Below are 19,992 nucleotides of genomic sequence, written 5' to 3' on the forward strand. Positions count from 1 at the left end.
CTTGGGTAGCCCCCGTGTTCTGGTCCCACCTGGGAATCCTACCCCTGAGAGCCCAACACCTGCCCCTGGGCTGGAAGGCTGCCTGCTCCCAGGCCACAGCCTCCAAAGCCTGTTGCTCTCCCTCGATGGGTGCCAGAAAAAGACCCTCCCCCCCCTCCCCTCCTCTGGGCTCCTCCTGGGTGTGGAAGGAAGGCCAGTGCAGGGGAAGGCAAAACAGCACCCCCAGCTGGAGAAATTTACCAGAGGAAGCGCTTCTCTTGGGAATTCCTCTGCCGATTCAGCTCTACCCTCTGCTTCCACTCTTCCCGACGCGCTTGGTAAGTCTCCAAGACTTGCAGGGTGTGGCTTGCTCGTACAGAAAGCTGCCTGCAAGAGCAGGGAAAAAGTTCCCTCTCCCCTTCTGGCTGAGGCCCTCCTGCCTCTCCCCTCCACCAGCCCCTGCACACCCGCTCCCGCTGGCGGTGCCCGCAGCCTTCAACTTGCCCCATGCAGCTTGGGGCTGCCTGGCATCGGGGCCTTGCCCAAGGCATTGCCACGTCAACAGAAATCAGGGGACACCATACCCAGCCCCATGGCTCAGGAACTGCGCTTCCTCACACCTCGGACAGGTGCTGCCACTGCACCTTTCCAGGCCGGGGCTGGGGCCGGGGCCCGGGCCCGGGCCCGGGCACACTTACTCTTTGTGCAGCCGCGGCAGTCTCTCGGGCTTCCTCTTCTCTGCTCGGGGCACGAAGGCAGCAGTGCTCGCCTCTTTCCCAAGCGGGGGCCCTGGTGAGGCTGGCCGAACCTCCGGCAGTGGTTCAGGATGCCGCCAAGCCTGCGTTGGCGCCAGAGGACAACTCTGAAGCTGCTTCTCACCTCCCTCACGTGCTCTCAACTCTCAGCACGGGGAGAAGCCAGCCACTACAGGGCCTGTGCGTCCCCCCAGCACACTTGTGTCTGCTTTGCCCTCAGAAAGCCCCATGAGGAGCACAGCGCCAGGCAGGGACCCTGCACTCGTAGCCTGGCCACGCTTCACCACACTTCCCTGCTGGCCCCTCTGCTTACCTGTGCTGCCTTGTGCTGATGCCCGCAAGCAGGAATTGCAGTTCGAGGTCTGCCTTGAGCAGGTCCTTCCTGCTTGCCGTCCTCTTCCGCCTTAGAGGAGCTCTCCCGAATTGTCTGCAGCCGGCTAAAAACACACAAGCCGCGTGAGGTGATTGGAGTTCCGGGTGAGGCTGTTCTGCATCTTGCGCTCACAAGCGGCTCGGGGCCAGCCTCTGCAGCACAAGGCAGTTCTGCTGGAGCTTTTGGTGTAGCTGAGTCCTTGCGTTCATGTCAACAGTGAGGAAAGAAAGCCTTGAGCTGCAGCACTGGCAGCGGGCCCAGGAGGCCCTAAGGAAAGCTCGGGATGCCCAGGTGTGGGCCCTCTCTGGGTGGCACAAGGGGAAAACCAATGCCGTTTGCAGCACCCAGAGCCTGCAGAGACCACTAGGCACCTCCTGCCAAAGGCACTGAAGTCAGGGACGTGCTCAGAAAGACTCTGTTTTGGGGTGAAACGGGACTATTAGTGGGGGAGCCACTGTCGGGGAAGGAGGAAGTGTACCAGGCACACAAGCAAGCCCGGCATGTAGTTCTCTCTGGTATGTAGTTCTCTCTGGCACTCCTCCTGTGCCAGACAACCGCCACACCCCTGCCCCTGCCACCCCAGCCCAACAACCTTCGGAAGAAATTCACAGGCATTACGTCCAACCTAAAAAGCAGGGAAAACAGACCCTACTCTCTGCTGCTGGGGCAGGGGCTTCTGACTTTCACATTCCTCTGAGAAGTGCTCTCATTCCCACTGCAACCAAAGGAGGGCCCTTCACATCCATAGGGGAGCAGAAAAACACCCGCCACTGCTGCAGTACTTCTTGCATCAACGCCAGTCCCTGGGACACCACTTGACAACCTCACAGACTTCATACCCACAGAGCGTACAGAAACAGAAACAGCTCCCTCCCTCCCAGAAGCCCAAAAGCACACGGCCACCCGCATGCTTTGCTCCAAGAGCCTCACCTGGCAGCTGGCTTGTTTCCCCTGCTTTCCCATGCCTTTCCTCCCTTCCAGCTGGCCCCAGAGAACGGGGGTGGAGAAAGCCTTTCTCGAGACAGGAGGCGCCCACCACAAGCACTGCCTGGAAGTAGCAAGGCAGAGGAGGCTCCTCAGCAAGCATCGTTCTTTGTCACCATTTGAACAAGAAGGACAGGCAGCTGTGCTCCAGCATCGGACCAAAGAGCCCAATTCCCTTGGAGCTTTGCTCCCAAGCAGGTCTTAGGCCCTTGCTGGCGCACGATCGCGTCCAGCCTTTCCTTTCTGCAGGGCAGTCTTCTGCCCTAGAGTTCTGTGCTGCTTCTACTGCTTTCTCTAGCCCTTAGGCTTCAAAAAGGGGACATGGCTGGCAGGTCCTGGGGACCTCATGCTACTCTCTCCTTTGGCGTGGCTGCAGGCTGGAGGGCAGAGTGTCACACGAGAAGGGGAACAGATTCCTGCCCATCTCTAAGGCGCTCACATGCACAGACTTGCAAGCTAGAGCAGGGCCCCGAGTGCCAGGGCAAAGTGCCCCTCAGCAGTGGCAGCTGCAGTTGGAGCTGCACAACTGCCCCGAGAGCCCCTTCCAGGAGGAGTGCCCCCAGATCTGTCGTGATGAGCAAAGAGAGGCACAGGAGAAGCAGGCCACTAGGCCCGGCACGGCATGTTAAGCTTGCCTCCAGCCCCTCCGCTGCACAGGACAAAAGGAAAACAAACACACCTCTCTCACCAGCCAGCTGGCACTTTACCTTTTCCCTCAGTCTGCTTGTTCTGCTCCCTGTCTTTTGCCGGCCCGCCTTTGGCAGCCTCCCGACACCCTCCGGAGGAAGATGCTGGTCGCACAGGCACAGGCGTGATGACCTCACCCTCACTCCTGGAAACAAGAAAGGGACGAGAGAGACGCTGACAGCAGAGCCTTGCAGAAACCTCCTCTACATGCTTGCCCTCCATCTAGAAAGAGAAAGTCACCAAAAGACTTGTTGGCCGCCCTTCACGTTGCAGTCGGACAGAGTCTACGCAAGAAACAACCCCTTCAAAGAACTCCAAGAGCACAAGGTCACCCTCAGCCTTTTCTCCAAGAGCCTCACCTGGCAGGCAACTTCCTTCCTTTGCTTTTCCACTCCTCCTGCTTTCTCCCCCCAGCACCAGGTGACGCAGGTGGCAAAGGCCTTTCTTGAGCAAGCAGGCACGCAGCAGGAGCACTCCCTGCAGGCAGGAAAGGAGAAGGCTCTGCAGAAAGCGTCTTTGGGAGCACTTGGTCCAGAAGGACAGGCAGATCTGCTCCAGCACCGCATCAAACAGCCTGATCCCCCGGGAGCCGCGCTCTCTAAGAGCTCTTGCTCCCTAGCACGTCCTTGGCACACCTTAGCAGCCTCTTAGCAGTCCACCTTAGCAGCCTCTTAGCAGTCCTCTCCAGGCAATCTTGCTCCCCACCTTCACACGCCCGGCATCCGCCAGAGAGGCAGACCCCCTCCAGCACTGACACCTCGGGCCCAAATGTCCTAAAGCGAAAGAGGAGCTTGCGCTGGCCACCAGGGCGCAGCACCCCGGGGCAAAACTCTCCCAGGCAGCACATCCTGACCAGGGCTCCAACCACCTACCTACTGCCGAGGACCAACGGAACAAACACGTGCACACACACAAACACACGCCCGCCTGCACACCCTCCTCTCGCTCGCCAGTCACCTGTGGCCTGACCTTTTCCGTCCGCCCGCTCTTCCTCTTTCGGGCGTGTCCGGGATCCCTTGCAGGAAGACGCCACTTGCTGCTTCTCACGGGGAAGCTTCAATTCAAATCTGGAAATGACAAGACGCCACGGTGAAGAGAAGGCACCACTTCCCCTTTGCCTCCTGCCGGCCTTGTACTCAGAAAGAAGGCCTTTCGGGGCACGTGGGGCCCTCCAGGCTCACCCAAGACATGCTTAGGTCACAAACACAGGCCCTGTATGGATCGGGTGCCTTCCACACGATGCCTTTCCTCGGCCAGCCACACACAGCACATTCGGGAACCTTGGCTTTTGGAAGCCTCACCCACGAGAAAGAGACCAGTCACAGGAAAATGTGGCCCCCATTCCTCTCTAGGCCTAAGATTGGTTAGCAGTGCCAAACACCGCCACTATTGCCTGTTCCACCCTGGGGAGACCCCCAGAGTCCCAAGTACTTGCAGACAGCAAGCTAGGAAAGAGTTGCTCCGCAGCAAGTCCTTCCTGAGGAGACAAGCTCCAGCAGGACGCTGCTACCAAGCACGAGCTGAGAAGCAAACGTACCGTGGCAACATGAAGACGCTTCTGGGACCCATGCGGAAAGCCGCGCTCCTTCTTCCTTTTACCACCAGGTGTCTCGTCCCTGGTGTCTGAAACAGACACCGAGGTACGTGAGAGCATGCCAGCGCCATTACTGCCTTGCTCCTAAAGGCAGCAAATCTTTCTTGGGCTCAGGGAAGATGCTGCCCCTGGGACACCCTGAAACAAAGCTGTCTTTCCAAATACTAGCCCTCAACGAGGAAAGCAGAAGATGCCCAGCTCAGAGTGCAGAAGGAGGAACACCGTTGCCAGGCGCTTTGCAAGGGCGAGACTCAAGACGGTCAAGGAGGACGCTCCTTCTCTCTGCCTGCAGACATCAGGCACAGGAGAAGGCGTGTGGTTCGCCAGGGTTTCTGCAGGCTGGCGTTTGCCTCTGGAAGGTCTTGCTCTGCCCCTTCTTGGAAAGACAACTCCTGGCTCAGGCGTGCTCTTAGCCCCACAGTGTCTCCAAGCATTCACATGCTTGCATCCATCGCGTGGAAGAGCAGAAAGAGCCGGCCCTTGCTCGGCCTCTGCCCGGTGGCTAAGACCTGCGGGTGCCAACTCCCTCATGGGGGTGCAAGCAGCTGGGCAGGGCCTGATGAGGGATCTTTGGGAACACAGCCTGACCCAAAGGCCCTGGCCCTGGCCCAGAGAACACGCTGGGCAGAGCCCCCCAAGACAGCAGCAGAGAGAAGGAAGAGACAGGCCCGGGAACCAGTGGCTGGGCTACAGCCTTCTTGCATCTCTCTGAGCAAATCTGCTGGCCCTCTGCAGGAGCGAGCCCTTCAGCTCTGACTGCTTTCACATCGCAGCTGCCTAAGGACACCTGGCAGCTTGCGCTCAAGGACAGGGCCCCACGAGAGAGCTGGGGAAGGGCGTTGGGCTGGCGCAAGGAGACATGCCAAGCAGCGGGCGGATGCACGCGTGGCCCAGAAGAGCCTCGCTCATGCCGCAAGGGCCTCCAGGGGCCCTGGGAAGGCCTGATTAGCACCAGAGTCATCGACTTACCCCCAGCAGAGCTTCTAGCAGCTTTCCAGTGCCATCCATGCTGAGGAGGAAGTCGTCATAAAACCTCATTGTCACTTCCTTCTTCCGTACAGAAAGAATGCCAATGCCCTTGAAGACAAAGTCCACGTCCTGTCTTTTTGACATGGCCCAGAAGAACGCCATCGCGGTCTCATGTATGGAACACTGCACCGTTGTCAAAGGCATGCGGGCACACACGGAGAGATTCTTGTACTGCAGAGGGACTATTCTTACGTCACCTAGACCGCAGCAAAAGACGAACAACGTCACCTCGGCAGCAGGCTCCAAGAACAAGGGGACAAGACTTTCTGGCAAGACGCTGCTGCTACAGAGCAGGCTCTTGAATCCCCTGCTGCAGCGCCTAGGAGCGGTTTATGGAGTCCCTCCTGGGAAGAGGCCGAGCACTCTGCAAACTCACGGGCTCAGGGGGGCAGCAGTCATTTGGCCAGGGCAGGAAGCAAAAGAAGAAAACTAACCATCCCGAAGGAACCCTTGACCGGAGGGCAGGACAAGGCGGGCAGATGGGTGCAGGGCCCACGACAAAGGGCCCGGCGCCACGCCATTGTGCCCTCTGGCTAAGCCGATGCCACGTCGATAGATACAAGGGCGAAGCAAAGCGCAAGGACGGCACCGCAGCCCGTAAGGACCATTCGGCCCCTCTGGCCCTTGGTAGCCAGCAAAAGTCTCCCTGCGCTGCTGGGGCCAGCAGCCTATCCCTCCCACGCACCCCGCTGCAGGCGTATTACTAGCAAAGCACACCCGGGGGCCCCTCTGAGCACCTGCTCCTGGCTGGCCTGTCCAGCTCAAACAAGCCAAAGTTGCTCTCAGGCCACTTTGAGGCGTTCAGCCATGTCTTCAGAGCAGTTGGCCTGCCCCTCAAGCTTGGGGCAAGGGCAGGCAAAGGTTTTTAACCTGTCTTCTTACCAGGAATGTCTTCTTGAGCGCCCCTGGCCTGGTATTCCTGGGCAACAACCTCCGAAATACGAAACATGGGTCTCCGAACGATCGAAAGCTCCCCGTTCACGGAGCACTCGGAGTGCTTCAGAACATAGAACACCCCCACTCCTAGTATCTTGACACCCTGAGAACAGCAGCAAAGAGGGAGAGAAGGAACAAGCATCAGTAGCCTGGAGACACAAAAACTGTCCGATGGCTTGCCAGAGCGTGGGGGCTGCTGCTCTGCGCCCTGCCCACCCCTAGCATGCCGAGGGCAAGATGGGCCACTTGGGAAAGCTTTGGAGAGAAAGCACATACTCCAGACCTTTCTTTCCTCTTGCTCCTCTGCTCTCCTCAAAAATCTCTTTGCACAAGCAACAGCAGAGACAACATTCCTCCCCTCCATACAGGTGGGGGGAGGGGGTGGCAGGGAGGGGAGCAGGGGGCATTTCCAACAGTGGGCACCAAGCCCTTGGCACTCTGTGGCACAGGGATGTCAGGGCCAGGCAAACCGCCAGCATTTCCGGAGGGGAGGAACAGGACACAAGACCCACCTTGTTCTCTGCCAAGCGCTCTAGAATGTATTCTGAGACGCTGTCCCAAATGCTAACAATCTCTGGAAAGCAAGGCAAAGAGGTATCATGCGCCAAGTCAGCAAGCTCACTACCTTTCAGCACCCCGCTCCCCAGGCAGGTGGCAAGTGCAGGTGAGATGAAACGTACCGCCACCCCAAGCCAAAACACGCAAGGCGCTCCCCAGGACGGCCCTTCCGGACCTCAGCCGCAAGGACACTGCAGGGACGCCTCCGCCCACTTCTAAGCAAGGCTCCTGTCCTTTCAGGTGGCCATGCCAAAGGGCGACCCACCCGCTCGGGAAACGGGGACTAGGTTCCCACAGCAGCGAGAAGACCGTGCAGTGCCTACCCACAGGAGTCACCCACGCTCAGGGCAGCCCCAGCTGCCTCCCCTGCAGGGACCATTTTCACCTCCATTCAACGCCTGCACACACACACGCTCTGCACGGCCACCCGAGCAGCCCCAGCCCTTTCAGCCAGCTGCCAGCTCAGGGCACGCAATCCCCACTGCGAGGCAACCCACGGCTTCTGCCTGCACCTGCCCTGGAAGGCACGGGCAGAGGAAGCTCCTCAGGACAACGAGCCAGCCGGCCCGGCTGCCAAACTCACCCCTGGGCTGCCAACGGTCGAGCGGCCTGCTCTCCCGTGCCACCCACTCGCCCTGTCCAGCCCTCCCCTACAGAGCCCAGCGCTTCCATTGCCTGTCTCGCGGCTCATACCGTCTACAGCCTTACCGTAACGGTTGAGATTCCTGAGCGTTGGAAACATGTCATGCCACAGTTTCGCCATCTTCGCGCCCCCTCGCGCTCAATGGGGCCCTGTAGCAGGAGGGTGACGAGGAAACTTCTCCTCCCAGGAGCCGCCTCCTCCTCCTCCTCTGCACTTCCCCAGGTAGGCTCCAGCGCTGTCGCGCGGCCTCCCTTCGCCCTCTCGGTGCGCTGCAAAGCAGCTCCTCCAGAGAAGAGCGGTGGCGAGAGCAGCCCCAGCACCTGCACGTGCCAAGGCCTCGCAGGGAAGTGTGGGCAGGGCTCGGGGGCCCCGTGGCGGGAGGGGAGCTGTGACTGTGATGCGGCATGTCCCACTGTGAGCCCAGCCCGTGTCACCAAGGGGCTCACAGGCACCCTTACCGTCCAAAGCATTTCTCTTGGGCCCACAGGAGGGGCAATTTCACAGCCCCAGAGCAGCCAGACCGCAAAGGGGTTTCAGCAGGTCTCCGCTCTGACCTCCTGCTGCAAGTGCGGCTGACCAGAGCAGACTTCCCAGGCCCGGGCGCCACTGAGGGGCCACTGGCTCCATGGATTCCCCCACCACCCCGGGCCCCTGGGCCAGTGCTCCACCACCCTTAGGCTACAGCGCTTTTCCCCGTCTCTCATGGCAATTGCCCCCACTGCCACTACTGCCATTGCCCATCCTCCCGGCCCCCCCCACCCGGCACCTCTGGGAAGGCTCTGCCTCCACCCTCTCACCCCCCCTCCCGTTAGGCCCCTGCCGCCTGATCCTCTTGCGCCTTCTCTTCTCCCGGCTCAACAGCCCCACGCCCTCAGCCTCTCCTCGCACTGCTGGGCTCCAGCTGCCCACCAGCTCCCAGCCCGCCCCACAACGAACGGCTCCTCCAGGGCCACGCTCCCTTCCTGGTGTCCCTGCCCCCCTGCAGCTCCCCCACGGGCCACAGTCCCCTCAGAGGCGCACCTCCTCTGGCATGAAGCGCCTCCTTCCAAAAGTACCTCTCCAGCCATGTCCCCAGCAACGGCTCCTTGCACGGCTCGCCTTCGCTTCCTTCTGCTTTTCTCCAGAAACATGCCTCTGCACCCTTCTCCTCACGAGTGCCCCTTCGTGTGGCCTCCTGTGGCTCCACGGAGGTCGCCCCCAGCTGCGGGATCTGCGGCCCTGCCGCCGCATGCCCCAGGCAGGGGCCGGGCCTCGGTGCCCCGCTCCTCCCTCCCTCCCTCCCTCCCTCCCTGCCTGCCCCTGCTTGCCTGCCTGCCTGCCTGCCTGCCTGCCTGCCTGCCCGCCCGCTGCCCCAGCGTTGGGGGAAAGCCTTGCCCGGGCCCTGGGCGGCGCTGCGGGCTCCCTGCTGTGCCCAGAGCCCCCGGCCCCGCACGGGCAGCCCCGAGCAGCACGCCCAGGTGGCACTGCTTGCTGCGCAGTAAGGACTGGTGCCAGGGACTGTCGGGGATGGGGGAGGCCCCGCTGCCCGCGGGGAGGCGGGAGGCAGGCAGCGTTGAGCCGGGGCCCGGCAGCCCACCGGGAGCTGGTGGGGGTGTGGGGCAGAGCCATAGCAAGGGAAGGGGCCAGAGTGCAGGAGGCAATCCCAGGTGCCCCCTCCCCGAGCAGAGGGGCCTGGGAGAAGGCAGGGGGTCAGGGCCGGGCCGGGGGCTGGTGGCCGGGTGCTTGGCTGCGCCATGCTGACCTGCTCATGCCAGGGCATGGCTGCTTTGTGCCGATTGCAGGCAGTGTCCCCCCGCGGAGGAGCTGGCCCCTGCTGGCTTCCCCTTGGGCCATGCAGCTGCCTGCCAGTGCTCAAGGTCCCGCCGGGGCTCCAGCGACGCTGGGAGAGGTGCCGAGGGGGCACCGGCTGCTGCTAGCAACTTCCCGGGGACCCCTGAGGCAGTGGCTGGTGCTGAGGGAAGGGCAGCGGGCAAGGAGCCGCAGGCAGCACTTGTTTGACCCATGCGTTGCCTCTGCTTGCAGGCCACACTGCCCAAGGCATTGGGACTTGAGCGCGGCAGCCAGGCGAGGCAGGGCAGCTGCCGCTGAGGCAGCAGAGCCAAGCCCCAAGCCCCTCCGCTCGGTGAGGCTTGGGAAGGGCAGAGCTGGGAGAAGCTGGTGCCCCTCAAACCTCGTTCTCCCAGCAGAGCAGAGGGCACGTAAGGCAGCGCTTTCAGCCAGTGAAAATTGCTGGCTCATGCCTTCCTTTTTCAGAGGCCTGGTTTGCGCAAGGCCAGCGGTGCTGCCTGCCCACCAGTGCCCACCCAGGCTGCGGTCGGAGGAGACCTGCTCCTTGCATTGGTCCCGACCAGAGTTCGGCACCAGAAGACACAGCCCCTGAGGGGGCACCGCAGCACACAAGTGTGGCTTGGCATGCCTGGCTCACCAGCAGAAAGGGACCATGCAGACTAAGGTGGAGTCAATCAGCCAGAACGGAGCACAGAGCAACAATACAGTTGAAAACACAAAGCCTAGCTAAGTGTGTGTGAGGTTCCCCGTGGGGAGCCCCGTGATGCTTCTGGGGAGGCCTTGGGCAGGGAGGTGCCTCCTGCCGAGGCCCCCGGCAGCTGGGATGCCGGCTGCAGGGCTTTCGGCAGCTCCAGCTTCCCTCTTCCTGCCCTGCCAGGGGTGAAGGCCAGGCTGCCTGCAGGGATGGGCTACTGCCGCCCCCAGGCCTCCTGAGGAGGGGCAGTGCAGCCCCAAAACCACCTTGCAAAGCCAGCAGCCCTGGGCGTGGGCTGAGGTGGGTGCCAGGGTGCACGCTGGAGCGCAGACTCTGGGATCCACAGGCCTCCAAGGCCAGGGCCTGCAGGGCCAGGGCAGGGATGACGAGGCTCTGGGGCTCTGACCCTGCAAGAGAGACCGCAGGAACACCTTGTGCTGGCCCTGGGCTGAGAGCAGAGGGGAGCAGGAGGCTTCGTGGCCTCCACGCCCCAAACCAACAGCAAATTTGTGCCCAAAAGCTCTCAGAGGAGGCTTCAGTCCCGGTCAGCTGCCCGTGTCCTGCACTGATTTCGTATGCTCAAACCTTGTGATGGGCAGAAGGCAACATGCTTGTACCCCAAGGCAGCCCCCTTTAGTGGCCAAGCCAAGGACCTGCTCTTAGCATCACTGCAGGAGTAACCGTCTAATTAAAGGCTTGCAATTAGCCCACCTCCAATTAGTGCACAGCAACTCAAACAAAGGGTCTTCTTAAAGGACAAGTCTCCTTAATGCAACCTAAATGGTCCTACGTTCCCTGTGCAGGGGCGACCCTTCTACATCCCCCACCGCCAAGGCTGCGGCGCGCATGGGCATGGGCATTGGCTTCAGGGTCCCAGCTCCTTCCTCAGTGGGAGGCGGCTGCTGCTGGTGGCTTCCTCCATCGCATAGTTGGGCTGACACTATTAAGCCTGCTCCTAATAGGCTCTCTTAAGGCTAATAATGTGGCATACATAGCCAACAAATGCTAGAAGGAGTCACCAAAACTAAAGCAGCACTTTAAAATGCAACTCCTACATTTAGCATCGAGGAAATAAGCCCCTCCACCTTACTCCCAATTTGACACTCTCGGGAGAGTGCTTTAGGGGATGCTAATGCGTGTTTTGCCCTTCCTTGCTCCAACACGGGTCAGGCTCAGCACAGTGGAGAGGGAAAGACTCTGGCGGGGCGGAGGGGGTGGGGTGCGAGCTTTGTGCTCGCCCAGGGCCCTGCACTGGCCCCCTCCTCTGTCCTGCCCCTGAACATCCCAGACTCCGTTGGCTACAGTCGCCTGCTCCTTGCCAGGCCTTTGTGTTGACTCTGATGAGCCTTTGGGCGTTTCATGTCACTCTAGGAGCTGGAAGAGAGCCTGCCTCATGACACGGGGTTGCAAGGAGAGCCACTGGCCGTGGAAGAGGACTGCTTGCCTGGCCTCGCTCAGGAGTCCCATCCTGCCCACCCCGGGCATCTCTCTCTTTCCTGCCCGCTGACACGGTCTTTCTCCGGAGGGAAGCAGTGAGGCTACATCTCCGCACAGTGCTGGGTGGCCTGGGGAAGGCCGGGCACATGCCAAGCGGGGAGCTGGACACAGGTCTCCACCGAGTGCTGTCGGGGGGCTGGCACCGGTGCCTGGGGCACGTGTGCTCCAGGCACTTCCCAAATAAGCTCCACTGGTGCGGCCTCCTCTTCACCTGGATGTTGAGTTCCAGGGCCTCCTGCCACGCCTCCTCCAGCAGGAACAGGGCCTGCGCAGGCGTACTGCTTTCCTGCCCTTCAGCCTGCTCCTGGTGGGGAATGCAGGTGTGCGGGCATGTCCGGGTGTCCTGCCTCATTTCAGCAGGGTCACTTGCTCCTGCTGGTTCCTTCTGTGGCCCCACCTGGCCTCACAGAGCCCCACATCCTGCCCGTCAACCCCAAGGGGGACGCAAGGCCCTCAGCTCACCCAAGAGAGAACCCCCAACCTCCCTCTGCTCGTCCACCCACCCGCCTCAGCATATAGCACGGCCCAAGGCCCATCCCTGGGCCCTGGCACTGTCACGGTCCCTCTCCTGACCACAGGACCCACTGGCGCTGGTGAGTGCCCGAGCAGTTAGGCCGCTGTCTTTTCTCCCATGGCCAGTGACTTGCAGGGCTGTGCAGGACCCAGGAGTCCTGCTGGCCTGTCCCTCCATAACGTACCAGGGGCAGGGAGTCGCAGAGCTGCACCTCGGAGGTGCTCTGGGGCCTAGCAAGTGCAGGGGACCGGAGGGGGCCTGGGAGCATGCCTGGGGCCACTGGCACATCAGGACAGGGCAGGAGCCCAGGAGGGAGAATCCAAGCACACGGGTAGCAGGCCCGGCCGGCCCTGCCGAGCTCCACTGGGTTGAAGAGCGGCCCAGCAGGGGCTGTGCAGGGCAGGGAAATGGGGACTGCTCCCCAGCCTCACAGCCCCAGCCTGCGGGGCTGAGGGGCTGCCCTGGCCCACAGGGCCCTGGCACACGCGTTTGCACATGGGAAGGGAGGCATCTGCACCTCCAGGCAGCAGTCAGCGGCTGGCAGGGTAGGGAGACTACGGGCCCTGCGGCAGATGAGCAGAGCCCGTGGGAGCACAAGGAGCAGCCGAGGGCTGACGGAGGCCCAGGGACAAGCACGGCTCATCCCAGCTTTGCCTGCCTGGAGAGCCCTGCAGCTGCAGCAAAAAGCCAGGCATCTGCGCTCCCAGGTGGCCGGCCGCACCGCTCCACCCCACAGCAACTCCCTCCTTTGCCCTTCACCCTTCCCCATGCAACCCTGAGAAGGGCTCCAGCGTCCCTGCACACCAGCCCTCAGAGCACCCCTGGGGCTGTGGGCACGTCAGGTGCAGCTGTGTCCTGGCCACCATGGTGTGCACCGTGCAGTGTCTCTGTGCGTGTGGAGAGCGCGGGCGCGTGTGCGGATGCGTGTGCAGCGTCAATGGTGTGCCGGGCTGGCGCACGTGCACTGTGCAGGTGCAGGCCTGGCTGTGCGGGAGGGTCTTGGTGAGTGAGAGGTGTGAGCTGTGTGCGTAGCCGTCCTGTGGAGGGTAATGAAGGAAGGGGCATGTGTCTGTGCGTGTGTCTGTGCGCTGTGCTGAGAACGGGTTAGGCGGTGGTGTGCATGCACGTGCACTCTGTGGCGCGCGTGCCTGCATGCTGCGGCCCGTGTGTGGGCGATATTCTGTTCAGGCTCTACAAAATAACTGGAGGAGCACATGGGTTTGTACAGCTCTTCCTTTCATCTTTCAGGAGCACGCTTCCAGACTTCGCCGCAATAGTCACGTTTCCTCTGCACCACCAGCAAGTCCTGGTCCCTTTCCCTTTGAGCCTGGAGAGTCATCCGCTGCCCAGGGCTAGGGCATGGAAAAGGAACCGTTTGGTTTCAGGCACAGGCAGAAGGGCACGGAAATGCTGCAGGCCTAGCGCAGGGCACATCTTCTGGCCTCTGCCTCTGCTGGCATTCCTATGCTTTCTCGGATGGGCGAGGGGCCCCCTGGGGTGCGAGGCAAGGACATGACCACATGACTACCACGGGCAGGTAATCAGCCTGCACAGGAGTCAGGCGCGGGATGAGACTTTGGCCCAAACTGGCATCAAAGCACAGGGCAAGGCCTCCACGTGTGGAGACTTGGGGAGGCAAGGACGGAGCGTGCCTTTGGAAAAGGGAGAGCCAAAGCGTCGCTCCAGGAATCCTGTCACCTTGGGTAGCCCCCGTGTTCTGGTCCCACCTGGGAATCCTACCCCTGAGAGCCCAACACCTGCCCCTGGGCTGGAAGGCTGCCTGCTCCCAGGCCACAGCCTCCAAAGCCTGTTGCTCTCCCTCGACGGGTGCCAGAAAAAGACCCCTGCCCCCCTCCCCTCCTCTGGGCTCCTCCTGGGTGTGGAAGGAAGGCCAGTGCAGGGGAAGGCAAAACAGCACCCCCAGCTGGAGAAATTTACCAGAGGAAGCGCTTCTCTTGGGAATTCCTCTGCCGATTCAGCTCTACCCTCTGCTTCCACTCTTCCCGACGCGCTTGGTAAGTCTCCAAGACTTGCAGGGTGTGGCTTGCTCGTACAGAAAGCTGCCTGCAAGAGCAGGGAAAAAGTTCCCTCTCCCCTTCTGGCTGAGGCCCTCCTGCCTCTCCCCTCCACCAGCCCCTGCACACCCGCTCCCGCTGGCGGTGCCCGCAGCCTTCAACTTGCCCCATGCAGCTTGGGGCTGCCTGGCATCGGGGCCTTGCCCAAGGCATTGCCACGTCAACAGAAATCAGGGGACACCATACCCAGCCCCATGGCTCAGGAACTGCGCTTCCTCACACCTCGGACAGGTGCTGCCACTGCACCTTTCCAGGCCGGGGCTGGGGCCGGGGCCCGGGCCCGGGCACACTTACTCTTTGTGCAGCCGCGGCAGTCTCTCGGGCTTCCTCTTCTCTGCTCGGGGCACGAAGGCAGCAGTGCTCGCCTCTTTCCCAAGCGGGGGCCCTGGTGAGGCTGGCCGAACCTCCGGCAGTGGTTCAGGATGCCGCCAAGCCTGCGTTGGCGCCAGAGGACAACTCTGAAGCTGCTTCTCACCTCCCTCAAGTGCTCTCAACTCTCAGCACGGGGAGAAGCCAGCCACTACAGGGCCTGTGCGTCCCCCCAGCACACTTGTGTCTGCTTTGCCCTCAGAAAGCCCCATGAGGAGCACAGCGCCAGGCAGGGACCCTGCACTCGTAGCCTGGCCACGCTTCACCACACTTCCCTGCTGGCCCCTCTGCTTACCTGTGCTGCCTTGTGCTGATGCCCGCAAGCAGGAATTGCAGTTCGAGGTCTGCCTTGAGCAGGTCCTTCCTGCTTGCCGTCCTCTTCCGCCTTAGAGGAGCTCTCCCAAATTGTCTGCAGCCGGCTAAAAACACACAAGCCGCGTGAGGTGATTGGAGTTCCGGGTGAGGCTGTTCTGCATCTTGCGCTCACAAGCGGCTCGGGGCCAGCCTCTGCAGCACAAGGCAGTTCTGCTGGAGCTTTTGGTGTAGCTGAGTCCTTGCGTTCATGTCAACAGTGAGGAAAGAAAGCCTTGAGCTGCAGCACTGGCAGCGGGCCCAGGAGGCCCTAAGGAAAGCTCGGGATGCCCAGGTGTGGGCCCTCTCTGGGTGGCACAAGGGGAAAACCAATGCCGTTTGCAGCACCCAGAGCCTGCAGAGACCACTAGGCACCTCCTGCCAAAGGCACTGAAGTCAGGGACGTGCTCAGAAAGACTCTGTTTTGGGGTGAAACGGGACTATTAGTGGGGGAGCCACTGTCGGGGAAGGAGGAAGTGTACTAGGCACACAAGCAAGCCCGGCATGTAGTTCTCTCTGGTATGTAGTTCTCTCTGGCACTCCTCCTGTGCCAGACAACCGCCACACCCCTGCCCCTGCCACCCCAGCCCAACAACCTTCGGAAGAAATTCACAGGCATTACGTCCAACCTAAAAAGCAGGGAAAACAGACCCTACTCTCTGCTGCTGGGGCAGGGGCTTCTGACTTTCACATTCCTCTGAGAAGTGCTCTCATTCCCACTGCAACCAAAGGAGGGCCCTTCACATCCATAGGGGAGCAGAAAAACACCCGCCACTGCTGCAGTACTTCTTGCATCAACGCCAGTCCCTGGGACACCACTTGACAACCTCACAGACTTCATACCCACAGAGCGTACAGAAACAGAAACAGCTCCCTCCCTCCCAGAAGCCCAAAAGCACACGGCCACCCGCATGCTTTGCTCCAAGAGCCTCACCTGGCAGCTGGCTTGTTTCCCCTGCTTTCCCATGCCTTTCCTCCCTTCCAGCTGGCCCCAGAGAACGGGGGTGGAGAAAGCCTTTCTCGAGACAGGAGGCGCCCACCACAAGCACTGCCTGGAAGTAGCAAGGCAGAGGAGGCTCCTCAGCAAGCATCGTTCTTTGTCACCATTTGAACAAGAAGGACAGGCAGCTGTGCTCCAGCATCGGACCAAAGAGCCCAATTCCCTTGGAGCTTTGCTCCCAAGCAGGTCTTAGGCCCTTGCTGGTGCACGATCGCGTCCAGCCTTTCCTTTCTGCAGGGCAGTCTTCTGCCCTAGAGTTCTGTGCTGCTTCTACTGCTTTCTCTAGCCCTTAGGCTTCAAAAAGGGGACATGGCTGGCAGGTCCTGGGGACCTCATGCTACTCTCTCCTTTGGCGTGGCTGCAGGCTGGAGGGCAGAGTGTCACACGAGAAGGGGAACAGATTCCTGCCCATCTCTAAGGCGCTCACATGCACAGACTTGCAAGCTAGAGCAGGGCCCCGAGTGCCAGGGCAAAGTGCCCCTCAGCAGTGGCAGCTGCAGTTGGAGCTGCACAACTGCCCCGAGAGCCCCTTCCAGGAGGAGTGCCCCCAGATCTGTCGTGATGAGCAAAGAGAGGCACAGGAGAAGCAGGCCACTAGGCCCGGCACGGCATGTTAAGCTTGCCTCCAGCCCCTCCGCTGCACAGGACAAAAGGAAAACAAACACACCTCTCTCACCAGCCAGCTGGCACTTTACCTTTTCCCTCAGTCTGCTTGTTCTGCTCCCTGTCTTTTGCCGGCCCGCCTTTGGCAGCCTCCCGACACCCTCCGGAGGAAGATGCTGGTCGCACAGGCACAGGCGTGATGACCTCACCCTCACTCCTGGAAACAAGAAAGGGACGAGAGAGACGCTGACAGCAGAGCCTTGCAGAAACCTCCTCTACATGCTTGCCCTCCATCTAGAAAGAGAAAGTCACCAAAAGACTTGTTGGCCGCCCTTCACGTTGCAGTCGGACAGAGTCTACGCAAGAAACAACCCCTTCAAAGAGCTCCAAGAGCACAAGGTCACCCTCAGCCTTTTCTCCAAGAGCCTCACCTGGCAGGCAACTTCCTTCCTTTGCTTTTCCACTCCTCCTGCTTTCTCCCCCCAGCACCAGGTGACGCAGGTGGCAAAGGCCTTTCTTGAGCAAGCAGGCACGCAGCAGGAGCACTCCCTGCAGGCAGGAAAGGAGAAGGCTCTGCAGAAAGCGTCTTTGGGAGCACTTGGTCCAGAAGGACAGGCAGATCTGCTCCAGCACCGCATCAAACAGCCTGATCCCCCGGGAGCCGCGCTCTCTAAGAGCTCTTGCTCCCTAGCACGTCCTTGGCACACCTTAGCAGCCTCTTAGCAGTCCACCTTAGCAGCCTCTTAGCAGTCCTCTCCAGGCAATCTTGCTCCCCACCTTCACACGCCCGGCATCCGCCAGAGAGGCAGACCCCCTCCAGCACTGACACCTCGGGCCCAAATGTCCTAAAGCGAAAGAGGAGCTTGCGCTGGCCACCAGGGCGCAGCACCCCGGGGCAAAACTCTCCCAGGCAGCACATCCTGACCAGGGCTCCAACCACCTACCTACTGCCGAGGACCAACGGAACAAACACGCGCACACACACAAACACACGCCCGCCTGCACACCCTCCTCTCGCTCGCCAGTCACCTGTGGCCTGACCTTTTCCGTCCGCCCGCTCTTCCTCTTTCGGGCGTGTCCGGGATCCCTTGCAGGAAGACGCCACTTGCTGCTTCTCACGGGGAAGCTTCAACTCAAATCTGGAAATGACAAGACGCCACGGTGAAGAGAAGGCACCACTTCCCCTTTGCCTCCTGCCGGCCTTGTACTCAGAAAGAAGGCCTTTCGGGGCACGTGGGGCCCTCCAGGCTCACCCAAGACATGCTTAGGTCACAAACACAGGCCCTGTATGGATCGGGTGCCTTCCACACGATGCCTTTCCTCGGCCAGCCACACACAGCACATTCGGGAACCTTGGCTTTTGGAAGCCTCACCCACGAGAAAGAGACCAGTCACAGGAAAATGTGGCCCCCATTCCTCTCTAGGCCTAAGATTGGTTAGCAGTGCCAAACACCGCCACTATTGCCTGTTCCACCCTGGGGAGACCCCCAGAGTCCCAAGTACTTGCAGACAGCAAGCTAGGAAAGAGTTGCTCCGCAGCAAGTCCTTCCTGAGGAGACAAGCTCCAGCAGGACGCTGCTACCAAGCACGAGCTGAGAAGCAAACGTACCGTGGCAACATGAAGACGCTTCTGGGACCCATGCGGAAAGCCGCGCTCCTTCTTCCTTTTACCACCAGGTGTCTCGTCCCTGGCGTCTGAAACAGACACCGAGGTACGTGAGAGCATGCCAGCGCCATTACTGCCTTGCTCCTAAAGGCAGCAAATCTTTCTTGGGCTCAGGGAAGATGCTGCCCCTGGGACACCCTGAAACAAAGCTGTCTTTCCAAATACTAGCCCTCAACGAGGAAAGCAGAAGATGCCCAGCTCAGAGTGCAGAAGGAGGAACACCGTTGCCAGGCGCTTTGCAAGGGCGAGACTCAAGACGGTCAAGGAGGACGCTCCTTCTCTCTGCCTGCAGACATCAGGCACAGGAGAAGGCGTGTGGTTCGCCAGGGTTTCTGCAGGCTGGCGTTTGCCTCTGGAAGGTCTTGCTCTGCCCCTTCTTGGAAAGACAACTCCTGGCTCAGGCGTGCTCTTAGCCCCACAGTGTCTCCAAGCATTCACATGCTTGCATCCATCGCGTGGAAGAGCAGAAAGAGCCGGCCCTTGCTCGGCCTCTGCCCGGTGGCTAAGACCTGCGGGTGCCAACTCCCTCATGGGGGTGCAAGCAGCTGGGCAGGGCCTGATGAGGGATCTTTGGGAACACAGCCTGACCCAAAGGCCCTGGCCCTGGCCCAGAGAACACGCTGGGCAGAGCCCCCCAAGACAGCAGCAGAGAGAAGGAAGAGACAGGCCCGGGAACCAGTGGCTGGGCTACAGCCTTCTTGCATCTCTCTGAGCAAATCTGCTGGCCCTCTGCAGGAGCGAGCCCTTCAGCTCTGACTGCTTTCACATCGCAGCTGCCTAAGGACACCTGGCAGCTTGCGCTCAAGGACAGGGCCCCACGAGAGAGCTGGGGAAGGGCGTTGGGCTGGCGCAAGGAGACATGCCAAGCAGCGGGCGGATGCACGCGTGGCCCAGAAGAGCCTCGCTCATGCCGCAAGGGCCTCCAGGGGCCCTGGGAAGGCCTGATTAGCGCCAGAGTCATCGACTTACCCCCAGCAGAGCTTCTAGCAGCTTTCCAGTGCCATCCATGCTGAGGAGGAAGTCGTCATAAAACCTCATTGTCACTTCCTTCTTCCGTACAGAAAGAATGCCAATGCCCTTGAAGACAAAGTCCACGTCCTGTCTTTTTGACATGGCCCAGAAGAACGCCATCGCGGTCTCATGTATGGAACACTGCACCGTTGTCAAAGGCATGCGGGCACACACGGAGAGATTCTTGTACTGCAGAGGGACTATTCTTACGTCACCTAGACCGCAGCAAAAGACGAACAACGTCACCTCGGCAGCAGGCTCCAAGAACAAGGGGACAAGACTTTCTGGCAAGACGCTGCTGCTACAGAGCAGGCTCTTGAATCCCCTGCTGCAGCGCCTAGGAGCGGTTTATGGAGTCCCTCCTGGGAAGAGGCCGAGCACTCTGCAAACTCACGGGCTCAGGGGGGCAGCAGTCATTTGGCCAGGGCAGGAAGCAAAAGAAGAAAACTAACCATCCCGAAGGAACCCTTGACCGGAGGGCAGGACAAGGCGGGCAGATGGGTGCAGGGCCCACGACAAAGGGCCCGGCGCCACGCCATTGTGCCCTCTGGCTAAGCCGATGCCACGTCGATAGATACAAGGGCGAAGCAAAGCGCAAGGACGGCACCGCAGCCCGTAAGGACCATTCGGCCCCTCTGGCCCTTGGTAGCCAGCAAAAGTCTCCCTGCGCTGCTGGGGCCAGCAGCCTATCCCTCCCACGCACCCCGCTGCAGGCGTATTACTAGCAAAGCACACCCGGGGGCCCCTCTGAGCACCTGCTCCTGGCTGGCCTGTCCAGCTCAAACAAGCCAAAGTTGCTCTCAGGCCACTTTGAGGCGTTCAGCCATGTCTTCAGAGCAGTTGGCCTGCCCCTCAAGCTTGGGGCAAGGGCAGGCAAAGGTTTTTA

Source organism: Struthio camelus, chromosome 10 (assembly GCF_040807025.1).
Source record: "Struthio camelus isolate bStrCam1 chromosome 10, bStrCam1.hap1, whole genome shotgun sequence".
NCBI lineage: Eukaryota > Metazoa > Chordata > Aves > Struthioniformes > Struthionidae > Struthio > Struthio camelus.